The sequence below is a fragment of the Schistocerca serialis genome, chromosome 5, assembly GCF_023864345.2.
Source record: "Schistocerca serialis cubense isolate TAMUIC-IGC-003099 chromosome 5, iqSchSeri2.2, whole genome shotgun sequence".
NCBI classification, from domain to species: domain Eukaryota; kingdom Metazoa; phylum Arthropoda; class Insecta; order Orthoptera; family Acrididae; genus Schistocerca; species Schistocerca serialis.
The window spans coordinates 554,266,496-554,273,855 of NC_064642.1; the positions used below are offsets into that span (position 1 = coordinate 554,266,496).

At 42.3% G+C, this 7,360-nt stretch overlaps 1 non-coding gene across 1 annotated transcript; it reads left to right on the top strand.

The window, feature by feature from the left end:
- Positions 1-940: 940 nt before the first annotated feature.
- On the top strand, positions 941-1,012 carry Trnag-ucc (transfer RNA glycine (anticodon UCC)). Its single transcript has one exon. It is a non-coding gene; the product is annotated as a tRNA-Gly (tRNA).
- Positions 1,013-7,360: the final 6,348 nt, after the last annotated feature.

The following is a 7,360-nucleotide window of genomic DNA, read 5'->3' on the forward strand; positions in this document are numbered from 1 at the left end:
TAAGTCAACTACCCTGGCCAGCAAGATCTCCGGATCTGTCCCCCATTGAGCATGTTTGGGACTGGATGAAGCGTCGTCTCACGCGGTCTGCACGTCCAGCACGAACGCTGGTCCAACTGAGGCGCCAGGTGGAAATGGCATGGCAAGCCGTTCCACAGGACTACATCCAGCATCTCTACGATCGTCTCCATGGGAGAATAGCAGCCTGCATTGCTGCGAAAGGTGGATATACACTGTACTAGTGCCTACATTGTGCATGCTCTGTTGCCTGTGTCTATGTGCCTGTGGTTCTGTCAGTGTGATCATGTGATGTATCTGACCCCAGGAATGTGTCAATAAAGTTTCCCTTTCCTGGGACAATGAATTCACGGTGTTCTTATTTCAATTTCCAGGAGTGTAGATCGAGCAGCGTCTTGCGTCGAATCGCGACCAGCGCGGGACTTGGCGAACCATTCCACAATGGTGGTTTTCGACGCAAATGCTTCATCTCCGATGGATGTCTGCTGGTATTTGTCCTTCGGCACCCAAGAAAGGAATAACAGGACGTTGGTCCTGCTTGGACGCATTTGGTAATAACATCACCATAGTTCACTTTCCACATTTAGCACACGCATGTCAGAAAGACACGATTGCCACACTAATCCCTTGCCTACATACAGAGGTGCATTCCGTAAGTGATGTGACAAAATTCATAAAAATTCATTTATTGAATATATTCGTACAAATAATTAAAAATGTTCAAAATAGCACCCTCTTGCGTCGATACTCCTCTGGAGGCGGTGTTTCCATGCCTGGAAGACATCCTGGAATTACTTTTCCGGAATGTCCTTTAGAGCTGATGTAAGAGGCTACCTCGTAAAGCGCCTACAGCTACTATCACCGTAGGCCGCTGCCGGCGGGCGGGAAGCCGACGCAGCGCGGCGTTGCGAGCAGCGGCTGTGCGGTGGTGGTGTAATGGTGAGCATAGTTGCCTTCCAAGCAGTTGATCCGGGTTCGATTCCCGGCCACCGCAACGGGCGCAAATTCTTACGTATGAGTATGTGAGCCACGTGCTGTTAAATTAACGTTTTCTTTCCGTCGTTGCTCCACGCAGGCCATCCTGTAGTATGTCCCGACTTGTCCCGACTTAGTACCGTTTAGAAATTAAAAAAAGACGTGCTAAGATATCTCAATAATTTCATTTTTACATGAAAGCCTGTACCTTAATCTACTTTTCTACTTAATTTCCGTCAATATTGCGGCACTTGTCATAACGTTGTACCAGTTTTTGAATACCCTCCTCACAGAAGTCTGCCGCCTGACTTGTTAACCACTCCTTTACCCCTGTTTTGACTTCGTCATCGTCTTGAAGACGCTGACCGCCCAGGTGTTTCTTCAAGTGCAAATGGTTCAAATGTCTCTGAGCACTATGGGACTTAACATCTATGGTCATCAGTCCCCTAGAACTTAGAACTACTTAAACCTAACTAACCTAAGGACATCACACAACACCCAGTCATCACGAGGCAGAGAAAATCCCTGACCCCGCCGAGAATCGAACCCGGGATCTTCAAGTGCAGGAACAGATGGTTGTCACTGGGCGCAAGATCGAGGCTGTACGGAGGATGATCTAGAGTTTTCCCTCTAAAGGATGTGATGAGATCTTTGGTCTGATTCGCCACATGCGGACGGGCATTGTATTGCAGCAAAACGATGCCCTTGCTCAACTTCCATGGACTGTTGCTTCGATTCTGGTGAGACGTAGGCCACCCATGTTTCATCGCCCGTAACAATTTGGCTTAAGAAATCATCACCGTCGCTGTGGTACCGCTCAAGGAAAGCCAATGCACTGTCTAAACGTTTGGTGTTTTGCACATCCGTCAACATTTTTGTAGCCAACGTGCGCACAGTTTTCGGTAATTCAGGTGCTCGGTCACAATGCCATACAAAACACAATGAGAAACATTAGGAAAGTCATCCCGCAAGGAGGAAACCGTAAAGCGCCTGTTTTCACTCACCTTATTGTCCACTTTCTGCACCGAACTTTCATTAACGACTGAAGGACGCCCACTCCGTTGTTCATCATGTACATTTGTGCGGCCATCTTTAAATGCTCTCACCCACTTTCTTACCATTCCATCACTCATAATGTTTTCTCCGTAAACTGCACAGATCTCACGATGAATATCGATCGCTTTTAGGCCTTTAGCGTTAAGAAATCGTACAACAGCCCGTACTTCACAGTCGGCGGGACTCACGATTATCGTAGGCATCTTAAACACTCAGTACACAACGTAAACAAGGAAGAATCACACTGTAATGGCGTCAGTGCGTAGATTAAGGTACAGGCTTTCAAGTAAAAATAAAATTATTGAGATATCTTAGCACGTCTTTTTTTTTTACTTTCAAAACGGTACTTACTTAAAAAACACGCCTCTTAACATGCGCCTCGATGCTTTCAATCGTGTTCCAATGTTTTCCGTTCATGACTTCTTTTAACCGAGGAAACAAAAAAAAGTCAGCGGGAGCCAGGTCAGGACTGTAGGGAGGCTGAGGAACCAATGGGGTCTTGGTCCTGGCCACCAAGTCGTTGACAATGAAGGCGCTGTGACTCGGCGCGTTGTCGTGGTGAACTTTCCACGTGTCCCTGATGTCGCTTCGGCAGCGCGAGACCCTACTTTTCAGTCTTTTGAGCACTTCCAAGTAGAAAGCTGAGTTCACTGTAGTCCCGGTAGCTACGAATTCCTGGTGGACAATGCCTCTGACGTCAAAGAAGACAATGAGCATGGTTTTGAACCTGGACTTGATCATGCGTGCCTTATTGGGATGGGGTGTGCCACTCTGAACTCTCCCTTTTTGTGTCAGGGTCGTACTCAAAAATCCACGACTCATCACCAGCGATAACTGAGTTTAAAAATTGAGGATCATTTTCACACATTTTCAACATTTCTCGGCACCAAAGCACTCGCATGAGCTTGTGTTCGTCGGTCAACACTTTTGGGACGAGTTTGGCACACACCTTTCTCATGTTCAAATCTTCGGTCACAATGCGGGAAGCGGTTGTTTCTGACATGTTTAGCGTTTGTGCTATCAACTGAAGGCTCAGCCGTCTGTCATAGACATTTTCGTCGACTCGTGCGGTTGATGGACGTCCACTGCAAGGTTCGTAGATGATCTCCTTTCGGCCCTCCATGCACGACTGGTGCCATCGGAAAACTTGTGATTTCGACAAGCAATCAGTCCCAAAGGCATGCTGAAGTAATGGAAACGTTTCGGTAGCGGACTTCCCAAGTTTAACGCAAAATTTGATAGCGTACCGTTGCTCTATAGAATGGTCCATTGTGTCGTGTTACGTAAACTCAAGACGGGATTGACGGAAACGCACGTCCTGACTCTCCGGCAGCTCGCAGCCGAATGAGACAAAGAGCGTTTTGAAGCTAACACCCCCGTCCACTTAGCATAGTCGATTACAACACGCTGTGGTGAACCGTTGCGTCAGAAAAAAAATTGGTCGCATTACTTATGGAACGCACTCTGTAGGAAGGCGTGACACCTTTCTTATTTATAAATTCTCGTTGATTTCTACAGACTCATGGGTTTAATCTTTCGACATGTTGATAGTGGAGTTTAGAAACAAACGCTTGAGTTCGTAGTAGGCAAATTGATTTCAGTCCTTGTCAGTCCTTCAAATACTGCAACAGAAATTGTGTCGTGCCAATCCTCACTTTCCCTTTGTTCGTTACTTTGATGACCAGCCTTTCCATGTGTCATTTTTGTATGTTACTAATTTTTGTCGTTTGTAATAAAAGCGTTCAAAAATTGTGAAGATTCGTTCTACTGTAGCTTTTTTAGGTAGACAGCATTCGGCTCCGCCATCGGACCGCATCGAATCGAACGGTTAGTATACGAAATTACGTAAAGGGCTTAAAACAATTTCGTGACTGAAATACGTTACAGCCATCGCTGCTGTTAATGTGCTTTATTGGTAATTGTTTCTCATGCTTTCATCGACTTTTTCAGTGCTTTGTTGACAAGATTAACGTTCCTATCTGACATCAAAATATCCATACGGACAGTGCTTTAATCTCATATACTGATACTACAACATGTTCCTAGACATCATCACTTAGAACTGGCAGTGTCAACCACATTCATAGTTTTCTGCATATAAAGGTCAAAATTTACCGACATAATACTACTGCTATATTGGCTGCGCTGGGCTTCCTTCATGCAAGATCAGAACAATATTTACTGATTTATGGAGTCTCAAAATCATCTATTGCAAAATACGGTCAAATTTCTCTCAAAATTTTATAGTGACTTCAACATGTTAACTAGCTCTTCCGGATATCTGTAAAAGCGTATGTATATTGTTTTTAATATTAGTATTCTTAAATAAGACTGTGTGTTAGAAACCTTCTACGTATTTCTTGCACTATTTCTTACTCTACATTACAACATATATTTCAGTTTAAGCTATTGTCTCACAATGTCAGCTACAAAACATAACATTTGTTGAATTTTAGCTTATTCTTTATTCAACAACCTTAAAATATGAAGTTGTAAACAAGTGCGGTTCACAAAATAAACGGGTTTCTACAATTCGGCTCCCAGGTATTAAAAGGTTGCTAAACTCTGCTCTGGTTGTCTTTGGAGTAATTTGTCGTGCTCCTGGTTTGATCCAGTCCGCCTGATATCCTCTGATGTACCACACTTTTCATCTGAGAGTAGCATGCGTAACTAAAGTCTCAGTTATCTGTTAGATATATTCCACTCTCTGCCCTCTGCTCCCCGCCCCCCCTTCGCCATAATTTGGTACTAATGAAATGAAATGTCCTGTAGTACTTTAGTGATTAAGTACTGGTTTATGTTTGGAGTTTGCTTGAAGTATTAAGGCAAATGTCGCAGAGAACTTTATAGCGCTTCAAATGTCATTGCCATTGAGGAGAAGTGCTCTAGGACACCGTAACATAAACCCGCAAATATGGACCATAAGGAGTTCACTAAGATAAAAATTCAACTATAAGTGTGACTCAATCACAGACAGAGAAATATTACGGTTTCGAGACATATGCAGGAATTTTTCAGCAAAAAGCAGGAGTAAGGCCGCATATGAAAGACTCTACTCTTGTGAAAGGGTTTCAAAAGATTTTACTGTACTGTTTTCGTAGCGAATGTCTCCTTAATCTTTACGGAAAGCTGCATTGAGGCCATGTAATGCAATGACTCTTGCGGTCTTACCACAGAACACAGAAAGGTGGTGGAAGAGTAAAGTTACTTTGCTTGTTCACGCGGCTATGAACCCAATTACAGATAATTTCTTTTATGAGAGACGTCATATGTAATATCGGTGATAGAAAATGAAGATTAAAATTCGCTGCTCCTTGTTATGAAGTTTACACAGAATTTGTAACAGCAAATTAGTCTAAAGCGGAATCGCCGGACGAGGATTTGAATCACGGGCCATGTGAATGTGGGTTCAGTACCTTAACCAATGTGTCACCTTTCTCCCTTCTTAACATTTGTCTTGCACGGAACCATGAGATGAGAGTCTACTCGCTCTTTTCAGCACAGCTTGAAGTAAAAATAATTTAACACCCAGCCACCTATAGAAATCAGCTACAACAGGCCTCTGTTATAGATTTACCTCTCGAAATTAGAGGATGGAAGGGCTACGCAAGCTATAAAGTTGCTTAACTGAGTTCTGCATTATGTTTTAAATTTTTGAACGTCTTTGAGGCACAAGGGAAATGAGGAAGACGAAATGTAGTTCTGCAACTGTGTAGTACCAACTGTGTTTTCCCGAACGATTAGACAGGGAAAGAGGCTACAACCAAAATTGAGGCAACGGTGCTTTTAGCTTCATGAAAGTAGCATTCATATATTTCCTCTCCCTTTGATTTTATTGCCCACTCTGTGATGTTACGTGAAAGCTTGCCACTTAGCTGGCTCCAGTAATCGCTGGAACGTAACCCCCATTGCTGGAATTTTTTTGTCGCGTAACGGGTTTTCAGAATCATATTCCGTACATTAAGTGGAACTGTATCGCAATTTTCGGCTATAACTGCTTGTGAGAGTGATGGCAAATTTTCTTCTCAATTTCCTCAACTTGGTGAGAGATTATACCGACTTCAGTTAACGAAAATAAGTTGCGAAGTAACAGTTACTGTATGCATGTAAGTTACTCAAACGATAAAAATTAGTTTTAGAACAACATGAATGATCAAGGGCAAAGGTCCCGAGTTCGAGTCTCGGTCGGGCACACAGTTTTAATCTGCCAGGACGTTTCATGAATGATCAAATTGAAAACAATAATAATATAGTTTCAGATAAATCACATTAATTCTGAGATAATATATTTTTACTCTTTAGAGTAATATACACGGTAATGAGCAACTGAGACAAATTAAAACTGTGATAACCGGCCACGTAGCTGCACTTTGGCACACATGCTCATTTTAGTGTAAGTAACTAGTAGCTGAACTTCGCACATTTCATCTGAGTGGACAACTCTCGTCCAATAACGTATTTGATTTGAACAGTTGTGATTATCTTTACTTGTTAGAGATTAATCTGTACTGAATTACCTCAAAAATTCTTTTTCTGCGATAGCAACATTAGAGTGAAGATTTTATTAGATGTATAGGTCGTCCGACTGCTCGTTATATTTCAAAGTCCGCTGTCAACTATTAAGCTGTTGCTTTGTCGTCACTTACTCTTCTGGTGGCCACTTACACAGTTTTTTTTTTCACAGAGACTATTAATGGGCTTGCGTATCGTAATTTAAACAAATATATATGTAAGTTCCTTTCTCTCTCTCTCTCTCTCTCTCTCTCTCTCTCTCTCTCTCTCTCTCTCTCTGTGTGTGTGTGTGTGTGTGTGTGTGTGTGTGTGTGTGTGTGTGTTTGCAGTCTATAACAGTTAATCTTAACAGAGCTAAAATGTATCGTAAAAGATCATATAAACATGCAAGCCTCACAATATTTAAACAGATGAGTTAATTCCCGTTTGAAATCACAAAAACACAGGAAGTGAAAGATAAAAATAATTAAACGAGATGAATACCTGACATGTTTGTTCTGTGAAGGGGCAGCGTTAGTTGCAATCTCAGTTTTTTCGCTTCTGATGTTGTTACCTATGAGGAACTTTTATTTGATGAATCCTGCCTCGGGCGTGGATGTGTGAGATGTTCTTAGGTTAGTAAAGTTTAATTAGTTCTAAGTTATAGGCGACTGATGACCTCAGAAGTTAAGTCGCATAGTGCTCAGAGCCACTTGAACCATTTTTATTTGATGAAAATATTATTGACATCCAGGTCTCGATAAAATACTAGCCTCGTGAAAATGCTGGCAATTAGCTGTTAATTACAGAAGTGGAAATA